Here is a 14,776-nt window from a genome sequence, read left to right as displayed (position 1 = left end):
GATCGAGTGGTTTTTAGCCGTCATGACCTAAACGAGAATCGAAGATCTCTTTAATAGTAGCGTAACGAGAAAAAGATGGGTGAAAACGGACGTCGGATGAAGAAGTTATGAGGATTTAACGGTCTATTAAAAAAATATATAATTTAAAATGGAGTCAAAATTAGCCGACGAAGTCTAAACGAAAGTTGTAGAGTACGTTCCCACCTTCACGTGGATATAAAGAAAATCGAAAACGGAGCTCGTATGCGAAAGATATGATTTTTAGAAATCCGAGTGCAAAATTGCGAAATCTGCGAGAGGTTGATGACGTGGCCGCTTCTGAGCCGTTGTTTGCTGACCAAAGCTTCGCTGCGGATCACGCCACGCTGACTCGCATCTACGCCCCGCGTACCTCCGGTTCTTATCCACTCAGAGGTCGGTCCACATGCGAGCCAACTGGAGGCCTTATCTGAGGAGTACGCCCAGCGTACCCTCGGTACACCCAGCGTAATTTCCGAGATCTGGCGCCTATAAAAGGCATGCAAAGGGTCCGAACTTCTCACTCATTTTTCACTCCAAATTCCATTCTCTCTCTAGTTTCTTTCTCTCTCTAAGACCCCAAACTACCCCTAAGCCCTAGTTAAACCCCTTAGCTTCCGAGGGAAGCCCCGAGGCTCCCGGAGTCCCGAGAAAAAGGGTCTTTCGGTTTCGAAACGCTGCTCCAAATAAAGTTTTGGTTTTCGATAAAATTCGTTGTAAGTGAGCTACGCTTACGCAATTTTTAATATAGCTTTCGAATAATTATAGGAATGTTATTAGGTCCTTAAAATAATTATTTGGGCTATTATTATGAGTTATATTGAGTGTTATTAACGCTTATATAATAATAATAATAATAGTCAGACTAATTAATTTGTCGTGGTTATCGTTAGACTAAACCCTAGTGGTATTGGTACTAGATTTTATCGAAGGAAATTGTTTTGATAGTATCGAAGCCCTGTCCGAGTGTTGAGTCACCACCTTTCAGGTGAGTGCATAGTTACTTTCATCTTACACATAGATATGAAGTATTTTGTATAAATTACGTGCTATGTGTGCATATTATCTGAATACTTGTTGTCTATGTTAGATGAACGATTTTATACATGTTTTAAATGATTTAAACTGTATATGTATTTTATATCTACGATAATGTTGGGGTAAACATGGGTAGATATAATAGATGGAATATGAGTTGAATGATGAGTTGAGAGGTGTTATAGACCACGAGGTGAGGGTGAGAGGTGGACGATGTGAGAAGCCTTTTTCCCAAATGATGGCCCCGTCATTCAGCAAAGTATGGATGACAACCACGGACTATTCTAGACAGTCCAGTGGAACACTAGCAGGCTCGCAACCAGTAGGTGTTGTGAACGATGTGTTCACCCGGTGTACTCTAAACCTTGGTGATCATGCATACTTGATGCCTAAACCTTGGTGATCATGCAGACTTGACGCCTAAACCCTGGCGACTATGCAGACTTAGTGCCCGTTGTGTAAACCGTGGCAATGATGGACTTTGTGCCGATTCCTTAGGATAATCCTTAGGAATGAATGAACGAGGAATAGCTGATTCTTAGGGTAGATCCTTAAGAGTAAAGAAGATAATGGGGATGGGTAATTGGGTTTAATTGCTTGATTGTTTAAACATAATAATTATATTATTGTGGGTTGAAAACCCTATGTACTCACTAGATTTCCAAACCTGACCCACTCAGTTTATTTATATCACAGGTGTGGATACGAAGTCACTTTACATTGAGAGATTTAAAGAGATGTAGATCACTAGTGTAGATAAATGTAAGTTCTGTTTATGCTTATGTTTTTGTATTAACGATGACATCCTAAACGTTTTGAAATGAATAAAATACGTTTCTTCGAAAATGTTTTTAATAACGTATTTATCATGTTTTTCTGGGAACAAATTCCGCAACATTTCTATTAAAAGAAGTACTCTGATTTTTATAAAGCATAAACAAAATCGGTCTTTTCTGGCCGTTAAAATGGGGATGTCACAGTTGGTATCAGAGCATTAGTTTAAGCGAACTAGGAATATGGAGTTATTTCTAGACTTAAACTTAGAATGCTAAGCGATGATTGTGAGGTGTGAGCACTAGCTTATTTTAGAAATTATGCCTAAAATGCTTTTATGTGTTAAACACTTAATGCCTTATATGCCGTTATTTATTCGGATCTATGGTCTGTTGCCGACCGGATCTGGAAACCTTATGTGTTTAGGATTCTAAACGTACGAATACGATATTAGAACTAGCATATAAACGTTTCGGAGTGATAAGGATGATTTAAACGTCAATCCTGTAACACCGTAAATTTCAAGACAATTTTTTTTTCGAATTTTATAAAAAAAAACATAATTCACTTAATATTCATAAAACAACCATGTTTGAAATTCAATTCAAGTAATACAAAAATCCTAAGATCTCAAAATCATAAATCCCATGCGTGTGTACAGATCAAGCCGGCGCCTTCCCGCGGTCGTCACTAGTAACTGAAACAATAACACCAAACACTGTAAGCACAAAGCTTAGTGAGTTCCCCAAAATACCACATATAACACATATTAGCCACTCGAGGCTATAACTCTATGGGTCCGTGCACCCAAACTCTGTGAACCCTCAGGTTCTAACTCTGTAAACATGCACAACATAAATCACAAAGAATAATGCAACACAACACATAACACAAATATAGCATACAAGTACTATATCACATAACTCTAGTTACCTACTCATGGTATGTATAGTGAGAAGACTCACCTCGCGTATCTCGGTAACTCGCAAGTCCCTGAAATCACTCGTGCTCGATCTCCCGATCTATAGTCCTCCTATAATACACTACATCTCTAAATAACACTTCACAACTAAGGTTGACTATCCCTTAACAAGTCAACATAGGTCAACACTGGTCAACGGTCAACTTTGACCGGACTCGGCGAGTGCACTATAGCGACTCGGCGAGTCTATGCGCATACATTGATTTCCCTGGGATCCTCACTTGACACGATGAGTATTCTCCTAGCTCGACGAGTTCCACCTGGCATGAGTTGTGGGGCCTCCACGACTCAACTCGCCGAGTCTCAAGAATAACTCGGCGAGTCCCAGCTTGACCCAGTCCACCTGTCAACCCACTCTGACTCTCCCTGACTCACTGAGTCAATCCCTCAACTCGGCAAGACCACTCGCTGAGTGGTGCTGGGCAATCTTCATGCTACTCGCCGAGTTTGTTCTTCGGACTCGGCGAGTCCATGCCATGCAACGACTCAAACTCACTCCTGAGGTCAGATCTGTTCCATACATTCATAGATCTGGCCTCCCCAAGCATGATAATCACGTAAAGTCCAAACCTTGGGGCTCAAACAATAACTATTTGCTCATAAATGATGTTTTAGCCCCATATCTCATAACTCTAGGCCAATACTCTCATGAACACTCATAAAGCTTAAGGAATACAGCTCTTCTGGACCTCTATGGATCTCATCTCAAGCCTTATCATGATTAGGGACGAAATGGACATCAAATCTAGCCAACAAAGGGGTCAAGAAACCCTAAACCCCCATGTTCATCATAAAAACGAAAAAGAAGCCAAGATATACCTCCAAGATGATGCTCTGAGCTCCAAAATCGCAGAATGTCCACTTCCCTTGCCTCTACTTAGCTAGAATCTCTTTTGCCTTGCCAAACCAAGCTCCAAAGGTCACTAATGGCCTCTTTTCTCTCCCAAAATGCTCAAATCTCTTTGGGGTTTCTCTCTAGGGGTTGGTGGTCGCAAATGATGGCCATAAGCGCCTTTAAATAGGTCTCAAACCCTGGGAATTAGGGTTTCATTACACAACGTGGACTCGTCGAGTCCACTCTTGGACTCGCCGTGTCCAGACGTGAACCCGCGTCAAGAATCGCGATCCTACTCGGCGAGTTTGACCTCCAACTCGCCGAGTCCACTCATAATTTTCCAAAAATACACCAATAATAAATTCCTGGAAATTTCGGGCTGTTATAATTCTCCCCCACTAGAACTAGACTTCGCCCTCGAAGTCTCGCTCTACAAATAACTCCGAATGCTGCTCGTGCATCTCACGCTCCGGTTCCCAAGTCATCTCGGACCCCTTCCGATGCTGCCACTGAACCAAAACCAAAGGTACCTCCTTGTTCCTCAGAACTTTGATTTTCCGATCTATGATTGTCACTGGTCTCTCAGCATAATTCAGGCTCGCATCCACCTGAAGATCCTCTAATGGAACCACTGCCGACTCATCAGCTGTACACTTCCGCAATTGCGACACATGGAAAGTGTTGTGAATCTGCCCCAACTCTACTGGCAATTCCAAATGATAGGCTACCCTGCCTACCCTCACGACTACCTGAAATGGTCCGATATATCGGGGCCCCAACTTGCCCCTCTTCCTGAATCTAATCACTCCTTTCCAAGGAGAGACCTTCAGGAGCACAAAGTCGCCGACCTGGAACTCAAGTTCGGACCAAAGTCTGTCCACATAACTCTTTTGTCGACTTTGAGCAGTCAGTAACCTCTGTCTGACCTGCTGGAGCTGCTTTGTCGTCTGAAGTACGATCTCAGTGTTTCCCATAACGCGCTGTCCGACTTCTCCCCAGCAAATGGGGGTCCAAAACCTCCTCCCATACAACAGCTCAAAGGGTGGCATACCGATGCTCGAATGATGGTTGTTGCTGTAAGAAAACTCGGCCAAGGGCAAATACGTATCCCAACTTCCCCCGAAATCCAATACACATTCTCGGAGCATGTCCTCGAGCGTCTGAATCGTCCGCTCACTCTGTCCGTTTGTCTGGGGGTGATATGCAGTACTAAAATGCAACCTAGTACCCAGCTCCTCATGAAACTTCTTCCAGAATCAGGAAGTGAAACATACATCCCGGTCTGAGACAATCGAGATCGGAACCCCATGCCGAGATACCACTTCCCTCACATACATCTCTGCTAACTTCTCTGCGGAAGACCTCTCGCTGATAGCAAGGAAGTGAGCGCTCTTCGTCAACCTGTCCACAATCATCCAAACTGCATCAACTCCCCGAGCAGTCCTTGGCGACTTGGTGATGAAATCCATGGTGATTTGTTTCCACCTCCATTCAGGAACCTCCAACGGCTGCAACTTACCATACGGTCTCTGGTGTTCAGCCTTAACCCTACGGCAGGTTAAGCACCTCTCAACAAACCACACAACATCCCTCTTCATACAGGGCCACCAATACTCCCTCCTTAAATCCAAATACATCTTAGTGGCCCCAGGATGGATCGAGAATTTCGACCGATGAGCCTCTTCCATTAAAATGGTACGCGTTCCTCCCACAAATGGTACCCAAATACGCCTCTGAAAAGTCATAAGCCCCCGACCATCGGTAACGAACTCCGATACCAACCCAACAACTCGCTCTCTCTTCTGGTTCTCCGACCTCACTGCCTCAGCCTGTGCTCCCCGAATGGTGTCCAACACCGGAGCCATCACGGTTAATCGCAAACATACATCTCGCAACGGGGCGCTCTCCGCCCTACGACTCAGGGCGTCGGCTACCACATTAGCCTTGCCCGGATGGTACAGGATCTCACAATCGTAACCCTTAACCACATCCAACCACCTCCTCTGCCGCATATTTAGGTTGGGCTGATCCGTTAAATACTTCAGACTCTTATGGTCTGTGTATATCGTACATCGAACCCCATACAAATAGTGGCGCCAAATCTTGAGGGCGAACACCACTACCCCCAACTCTAGGTCATGGGTGGGATACCTCGTCTCATGAGGCTTCAACTGCCTTGATGCATATGCTATCACATGCCCTCTCTGCATCAGCACCGCTCCCAACCCCAAGATCGATGCATCACAGTATACAACAAAGTCCTCCATTCCCTCCGGGAGGGCTAACATCGGGGCCTCGCATAACCTTTGACGAAGCGTCTCAAAGGAGGCCTGCTACCCGGGGCCCCATGAAAAAGCGACACCCTTCCGGGTCAACCTAGTGAGTGGCACTGCGATCTTAGAGAAATCCCTGATAAATTTCCGATAATAACCGGTCAACCCTAGAAAACTCCTAATCTCAGAGGGTGACCTCGGCACCTCCCAACTCATCACCGCCTCAACTTTGGCCGGGTCGACCAATATCCCTTCCTGGTTAACAAGATGTCCTAGAAACTAGACCTCTCGCAACCAAATATCACACTTGGAGAATTTGGCATAAAGCCTCTCTGACCTCAGAACTCCGAGGATCTCCCTCAAATGCTCCTCATGCTGCTCTCTAGATCTCGAATATACCAAAATGTCATCAATGAATACAATCATCAACCGATCCGACATCGACCTGTACACTCGGTTCATGAGATCCATGAACACTGCCGGGGCATTGGTGAGTCTGAAAGGCATCACCACAAACTCATAATGCCCATAACGCATCCTAAACGCTGTCTTCTGGACGTCCTCATCTTGCACCCTCACCTGATGGTAGCCAGACCTTAAATCGATCTTGGAGAACCAAGATGCTCGCTGCAACTGGTTGAACAAATTGTCGATCCTCGGTAACATGTAACGGTTCTTGACCGTCAGCTTGTTCAACTCCTGGTAATCAATGCACATCCGGTGTGAACCATCCTTCTTCTTGACAAACAGAATAGGCGCTCCTCACAGCGAGCTGCTCGGCCGAATAAACCCTTTCCCCAGCAGCTCCTGAAGCTGCAAGGATAACTCTTGCATCTCTGGAGGTGCAAGACAATAAGGCACCTTAGCGATAGGCGCGACCCCCGGGACCAAATCAATACCGAATTCTACTTGCCTCACGGGAGGCACACCCGACAACTCCTCTGGAAAGACATCCGGGAACTCACGCACTATAGGAACCTCCTCCACCAACCTCGGCCTCTTGGAATCAACCCGCGTATCCAACACGTACGTCACAAAACCCTTACAGCCCTGCTGTAGACACTGCCTCACCCTAGAGGCTGAACAAAACGCTGATCCAGAATGGGTACCCTCGCCGTACACTGTAAGAACTCCCCCACTAGGGTCTCGTATGGTCATTAGTTGTCGCTCGCAGTCGATAACCGCACCGAACCTGCTCAACCAGTCCATGCCCACAATGACACAGACATCCCCCATGGCAATAGGAACCAAATCAATCGGGAACTCAACACCGAAAATCTAGAGTACGCACCCACGGATCACCTCCATGGCATATATCACTTTCTCGTCAGCTACGGAAACTCTCAGAGGCCGACTCAGCGCCTCGCGACTAACACTGATGCGCTGATTAAAAGCCAAAGATACAAAAGACCGACTCGCACCCGAGTCAAATAATACCAAGGCAGGTACAGAATTCACAAGAAACGTACCTACGCATAACATAATATAAGCATAATATCTCAACATTACAATAAATACACGAAAGAATATATACCAGCCACGACATCGGGCGTTGTGCGGACCTCCTCCGCGGTCAACTGAAAGGCTCTCCCGCGTGCCCTCGGCGCCTCGGCCTTCACTGGCCGACGGTAGCTCTGATGGCGGCAGGGGCAGATCCCTGAGGTGCTCCCTGAGCTGATCCCCGCAACTGCGAACGTTCCGTTTTCCGGTGTCCGGTCTGGTTGCAGTGAAAACATACTGCAAACCCCTTGGTGTAGTCCTTGGCCATATGCCCCTCCTTGCCACCTTTGTAGCAAGATCCATCTCTACATACTCCATCGTGACCCTTGTCGCACTTTCCACAAGTGCGGCCCTTCTGGCTCCCTGATTTGGGATCAGCGGGCTTGGCCCACTTGGCTGCCGGCTGGAATTGTGCCGGTCGCCGATCCCTCCCCTGAGACTCAGCCTCCTCTCTAGCTTGAGTCTCCAGCTCGATCTCCCTCTTCCGAGCATTTTCCTGAAGCTCAGCAAATGTCCGGTATGAGGAGTTCGCCACGAACTCCCGAATGTCTCGCCTCAAGATACTCAAATACCGGCTCATAGTGCCTGCTCAGGGCAGAACATCGCCCTCTCATGGAACATCCTGGTAATCACCGTAACAGACTCAGTGCCCTGCTTGAGGGTCAGAAACTCCTGGGCCAAACGCTCCCTCTCCACCTGGGGAACGTACTCATCTCGGAATATGGCAGTGAACCTCTCCTAGGTCACTGCCGCAAGCTCAGCAGGCGAAAAGTGTGTTGTCACAAACTTCCACCAGTCCTTCGCTCCCAAGCGAAGCTGGTTCAGTGCGAACCGTACTCTCAAATGCTCAGGAGATGAGCAAGTGAAGAAACACCCCTCTATGTCAGAAATCCATCTCATAGCCACCACCGAGTTCTGGGTCCCATCAAACTCTGGTGGTTTCGTGTTGCTGCACACCCGGAACAGCAATGCATCACCACCCTGCGGCCTCGCAGCAGCAACAGCTGCGGTGGCCGCCGCAACAGCAGCCTCAGAAATAGCAGCATAATGCTCGTCGAAAGTCTCAATCAACGCGGTCTTAATAGACCCGAACATCTCTGGTATCTATGCCCTGATGACCGCAGCCACCTCCTCATGAATGATCTGACGGATCTCCTTATCACTAGCCCCAACGCCCTCCGGCATATGACGTGTCCTCACCATGATCAACCTCTGAAATACAACATATGATAAATTAGAATCCGTTCGAGCATACTCACACTCGACAACTCATCCCTCCTTGATCCTTGGCATTCCGAAGATTCTTACTCGGACATGTACACCGCCCCGGTGCTTTTAGTAGTACGGGCACAATACTACTGTCCACACCGTTTCAGTATACACCCCAAGTCCTCCTCTTCGAATCCCAATTTCCAAGTACTCTATCACTTTCTAACAGATCTCTTATAATCTCCTCGCTACTACATATTCACTCTCAAGCATCTCATAGCAACTCACATCCCCCTAGGCTAAGGCATCACAAATCAGGGCACTCTAGTCCTATTAGGAATACCCAGCCTACTCTAGCAAGAGAATACATCATAACAATCTCATAAACATATAATATAAGGGTATTTTGGGAAATCACCGTTCGGGCGCTGACTGATTGTACACACGTTTCTTCTCTGAATTTCTCTAAAAATCTTTTACTTTTTAGAAAATTTGGTTTTCTTTTGAAAATATTTTCCAAATCCTCAGTTTGAGTTCAAATACTCCCGAAGGTGTACCCGAATCTCTCAAACCAAGGCTCTGATACCAACTTGTAACACCGTAAATTTCAAGACAATTTTTTTTTCGAATTTTATAAAAAAAAACATAATTCACTTAATATTCATAAAACAACCATGTTTGAAATTCAATTCAAGTAATACAAAAATCCTAAGATCTCAAAATCATAAATCCCATGCGTGTGTACAGATCAAGCCGGCGCCTTCCCGCGGTCGTCACTAGTAACTGAAACAATAACACCAAACACTGTAAGCACAAAGCTTAATGAGTTCCCCAAAATACCACATATAACACATATTAGCCACTCGAGGCTATAACTCTATGGGTCCGTGCACCCAAACTCTGTGAACCCTCAGGTTCTAACTCTATAAACATGCACAACATAAATCACAAAGAATAATGCAACACAACACATAACACAAATATAGCATACAAGTACTATATCACATAACTCTAGTTACCTACTCATGGTATGTATAGTGAGAAGACTCACCTCGCGTATCTCGGTAACTCGCAAGTCCCTGAAATCACTCGTGCTCGATCTCCCGATCTATAGTCCTCCTATAATACACTACATCTCTAAATAACACTTCACAACTAAGGTTGACTATCCCTTAACAAGTCAACATAGGTCAACGGTCAACATTGCCAGACTCGGCGAGTGCACTATAGCGACTCGGCGAGTCTATGCGCATACACTGATTTCCCTGGGATCCTCACTTGACACGATGAATATTCTCCTAGCTCGATGAGTTCCACCTGGCATGAGTTGCGGGGCCTCCACGACTCAACTCACCGAGTCTCAAGAATAACTCGGCGAGTCCCAGCTTGACTCAGTCCACCTGTCAACCCACTCTGACTCTCCCTGACTCACTGAGTCAATCCCTCAACTCGGCAAGACCACTCGCTAAGTGGTGCTGGGCAATCTTCATGCTACTCGCCGAGTCTGTTCTTCGGACTCGGCGAGTCCATGCCATGCAACGACTCAAACTCACTCCTGAGGTCATATCTGTTCCATACATTCATAGATCTGGCCTCCCCAAGCATGATAATCACGTAAAGTCCAAACCTTGGGGCTCAAACAATAACTATTTGCTCATAAATGATGTTTTAGCCTCATATCTCATAACTCTAGGCCAATACTCTCATGAACACTCATAAAGCTTAAGGAATACAGCTCTTCTGGACCTCTATGGATCTCATCTCAAGCCTTATCATGTTTAGGGATGAAATGGACATCAAATCTAGCCAACAAAGGGGTCAAGAAACCCTAAACCCCCATGTTCATCATAAAAACGAAAAAGGAAGCCAAGATATACCTCCAAGATGATGCTCTGAGCTCCAAAATCACAGAATGTCCACTTCCCTTGCCTCTTCTTAGCTAGAATCTCCTTTGCCTTGCCAAACCAAGCTCCAAAGGTCACTAATGGCCTCTTTTCTCTCCCAAAACGCTCAAATCTCTTTAGGGTTTCTCTCTAGGGGTTGGTGGCCACAAATGATGGCCATAAGCCCCTTTAAATAGGTCTCAAACCCTGGGAATTAGGGTTTCATTACACAGCATGGACTCACCGAGTCCAGACGCGAACCCGCGTCAAGAATCGCGATCCTACTCGGTGAGTTTGAGCTCCAAATCACCGAGTCCACTCATAATTTTCCAACAATACACCAATAATAAATACCTGGAAATTCCGGGTTGTTACAAATCCTAAGCAAAGGTCTAGATTCACCTTATTCGGTGTATAGATCAAGATGGCAAGGACCCGTAGCGGAAACATGAATGCAAATGGGAATTGAAACCAACCCCGAGTAATTGAGCAAATACCAGTTGTGGTAGCCCCTGCTGAGCCAATAACAATGGCCGAAGTGCAAGAGAAGATCCAGGAGATGTTGGATTGTCAAATGGAGGAAAACAGACGTTTGCTCCAGCAAAATCGAGAAGAAGCGACCATACAGATCGAACAGCCCGAGTTGAATGAAGGGCATACTGAGGAGGGAAACTACAGTGGGACTGTAGGTCAAGCCATCCCACCAATAGTTAGGCAAAATCACCAGGATGGAGGAAATGATGGACGTGGATGCAAATACAAGGATTTCATGGTGTCCAAACCACCGAGTCTATCTGGAAGCCCGACGCCGGTGGAAGTCATGAACTAGATCTTCGAGATGGAGACGATGTTTGAGAGTTACGAGTGTAGCAACAGGCAGAAGACCGCTCTCGCGGTTCCTTTGTTGAAATCTGGATTACTAAGCTGGTGGAAGCTACTAGCCGATTCGATGCCCAAAGGAGAAGCGAGCAAGATGTCATGGGAGTATTTTCTGGTGTAGTTAAAAATGCAGTACTGCTCTGAGCAGGATCTTCTGGAGATCAACCACGAGTTTCAAAATCTAAAGAAGGGAAAGATGAGTGTCATCGAGTATGTTGCAAGTTTTACAGAGAAAATGAAGCTTGTTCCTTATCTAGTTCCAACTGAGCTCTCCAAGGTCAATAAGTTTGCCCATGGATTACCAGCAGACTTTGGACCAATGGTCAAGCAAGCAACCACTTTGATAAGAGCCATCTGGGCAGCCAGGAATGTTGAGACCCAGATTAGGGAAAAGGTCTGGAGAGAGCTGAAGTTGGCGAGAAAAGGAAGTATGATGGATCTTCAAAATCCAGCAAAGAAAGGAAATTCTCAAAGACTGAAGAAGGAGGAGGAGGTGAAACCAAGTGGTGCGAGAAGTGTAAAAAGAATCACTTTGGGAAATGTAGCGACGAGGTGACTTGCTACAAATGTGGAAAGATAGAGCATTACGCCAGCAAGTGTGCATCCAACAAGAAGGTGTGTTATGGATGTAACAAGGAAGGGCATATTTCTAGGGACTGCCCGGGGAAAAATAAATCAGCAAGACCAGAAATGCCACCGAGACCACGGGCATTCCACATGATCCTCGACGAAGCAGAAAACCGTGCGAGAAATCAAGGAAGAGGACTTCATATCCGAAGAACAAGTTATACAGTAGCCATAGTGTCGTATGATGTAACCTTTTAGAGGCATAGTCTAGGGTGAACTTGAACACCTATGTAATAGTTTCAAGAAATAATAAAACCTTCGTTTTGTTATCTGATGTGTTAAACTGTTGTGTGATTTTCATGTATGGTGACTTGGGAAAACTGCGAGACAATACTTGGGACGAGTATGAGTAGGTATGAAAGGTAGTAGATGCATATACTACCGGAAGCACAGGACTCACGCTTGGATCAGGGAAAGTCACAAGGTTACCAAGCTAGTAATGATTTCGTTTTATTCAAGCATGTCGTTACCATCGTTTCGGTAATGACCAAGAAGATTGTTGATATTCCGACCCGAGTGGTTATATCGAATTGAGTCCGACTACGATAAGTATGTTACGTGCAAGTTCGATGTAGCACCGACTTAAGCCAGAAGAATTGATCAAAGCGATCAGTAGAAGTATCGCAACGGTTGCTAGAAATTCTAACTTTTAAGATGTGAATAGAACATGAAGGAAGGTATAGTCTGTTCCGGAATTTGACTCTAAACGATCTAAGTCCAAGCAATGCATCACACGATGATAGGTCATTAGAATATGACGCATTGTCCCATTCAATTCGTATCAACTGAGGATTGACGATTGTGACTTGAAGGTCAAAATTTGGAGTCTAATGTGAGATAGAGGGCGGATGTCGGATCGAGCACCGCCTGTAGTCAAGGAGTCTAAGAGTTAGATACACGTTCGAAGAAACATCGAAGTTATGACTTAGGGTGAATACATAACAAATGGAGTCATCATGTGAGCCCTATTTTGTTGATGATTCTGGGATGTAATCATCCTAAGGGGGAGATAATTGTAATGCCCGTAGATCCGGGCTAGTCAATTTAAAGGTAATAAGGGTTGAAAATGACTTTTCGACAAAAGATTATTTAGAATAAATAATCTTAACCAAGTTGTAGAATATGTCTCAAGGTTTCCGTACATATAAAGAACACCGAAATCCAAGTTATAACGAAGAAGTTATGACCCGTTGAAGTTTCGCGACGGAACCGACACGATACCGGGAAACGTAAATAGTGAATTTACGATAGAGTGAGATTTAGCCTTAACTATCTAAACAAAATTCGTAAAATGTGTTAACTAAGAACATCGATAAAAAGAACGCCCAAATCTGACTTCGTATGAAGAAGTTATGATTTTTCGAAGTTTCAGATTAGCAGTGTACAGCCCGAAATTCGAATGTTAGATCGAGCGGTTTTTAGCCGACATGACCTAAACGAGAATCGAATATCTTGTTAAGAGTAGCGTAACGAGAAAAATATGGGTGAAAACGGACGTCGGATGAAGAAGTTATGAGGATTTAACGGACCAATCCTGTCCCGGACTATTAAAAAAATATAAAATTTAAAATCGAGTCAAAATTAGCCGACGAAGTCTAAACGAAAGTTGTAGAGTACATTCCCACCTTCGCGTGGATATAAAGAACGTCAAAAACGGAGCTCGTATACGAAATATATGATTTTTAGACGTCCGAGTGCAAAATTGCGAAATCTGCGAGAGGTTGATGACGTGGCCGCTTCTGAGCCGTTGCTTGCTGACCAAGACTTCACTCCGGATCATGCCACGCCGACTCGCATCTACGGCCCGCGTCCGAAGTCTGTACGCCCCGCGTACCTCTGGTTCTTATCCACTCTGAGGTCGGTCCACGTGCGAGCCAGATGGAGGCCTTATCCGAGGAGTACGCCCAGCGTACCCTCGGTACGCCCCGCGTGATTTCCGAGATCAGGCGCCTATAAAAGGCATGCGAAGGGTCCGAACTTCTCACTCATTTTTCACTCCACATTCCATTCTCTCTCTATTTTCTTTCTCTCTCTAAGACCCCAAACTACCCCTAAGCCCTAGTTAAACCCCTTAGCTCCCGAGGGAAGCCCCGAGGCTCCCGGAGTCCCGAGAAAATAGGTCTTTCGGTTTCGAAACAATGCTCCAAATAAAGTTTCGGTTTTCGATAAAATTCGTTGTAAGTGAGCTATGCTTACGCAATTTTTAATATAGCTTTCGAATAATTATAGGAATGTTATTAGGTCCTTAAAATAATTATTTGGGCTATTATTATGAGTTATATTGAGTGTTATTAACGCTTATATAATAATAATAATAATAATAATAATAATAATAATAATAATAGTCAGACTAATTAATTTGTCGTGGTTATCGTTAGACTAAACCCTAGTGGTATTGGTACTAGGTTTTATCGAAGGAAATTGTTTTGAGAGTATCGAAGCCCTGTCCGAGTGTTGAGTCACCACCTTTCAGGTGAGTGCATAGTTACTTTCATCTTACACATAGATATGAAGTATTTTGTATAAATTACGTGCTATGTGTGCATATTATCTGAATACTTGTTGTCTATGCTAGATGAACGATTTTATACATGTTTTAAATGATTTAAACTGTATATGTATTTTATATCTACGATAATGTTGGGGTAAACATGGGTAGATATAATAGATGGAATATGAGTTGAATGATGAGTTGAGAGGTGTTATAGACCACGAGGTGAGGGTGAGAGGTGGACGATGTGAGAAGCCTTTTTCCCAA

This window comes from Lactuca saligna, chromosome 1 (assembly GCF_052625555.1).
Source record: "Lactuca saligna cultivar CGN05327 chromosome 1, ASM5262555v1, whole genome shotgun sequence".
Taxonomy (NCBI): domain Eukaryota; kingdom Viridiplantae; phylum Streptophyta; class Magnoliopsida; order Asterales; family Asteraceae; genus Lactuca; species Lactuca saligna.
This window is presented reverse-complemented; position numbering follows the sequence as displayed.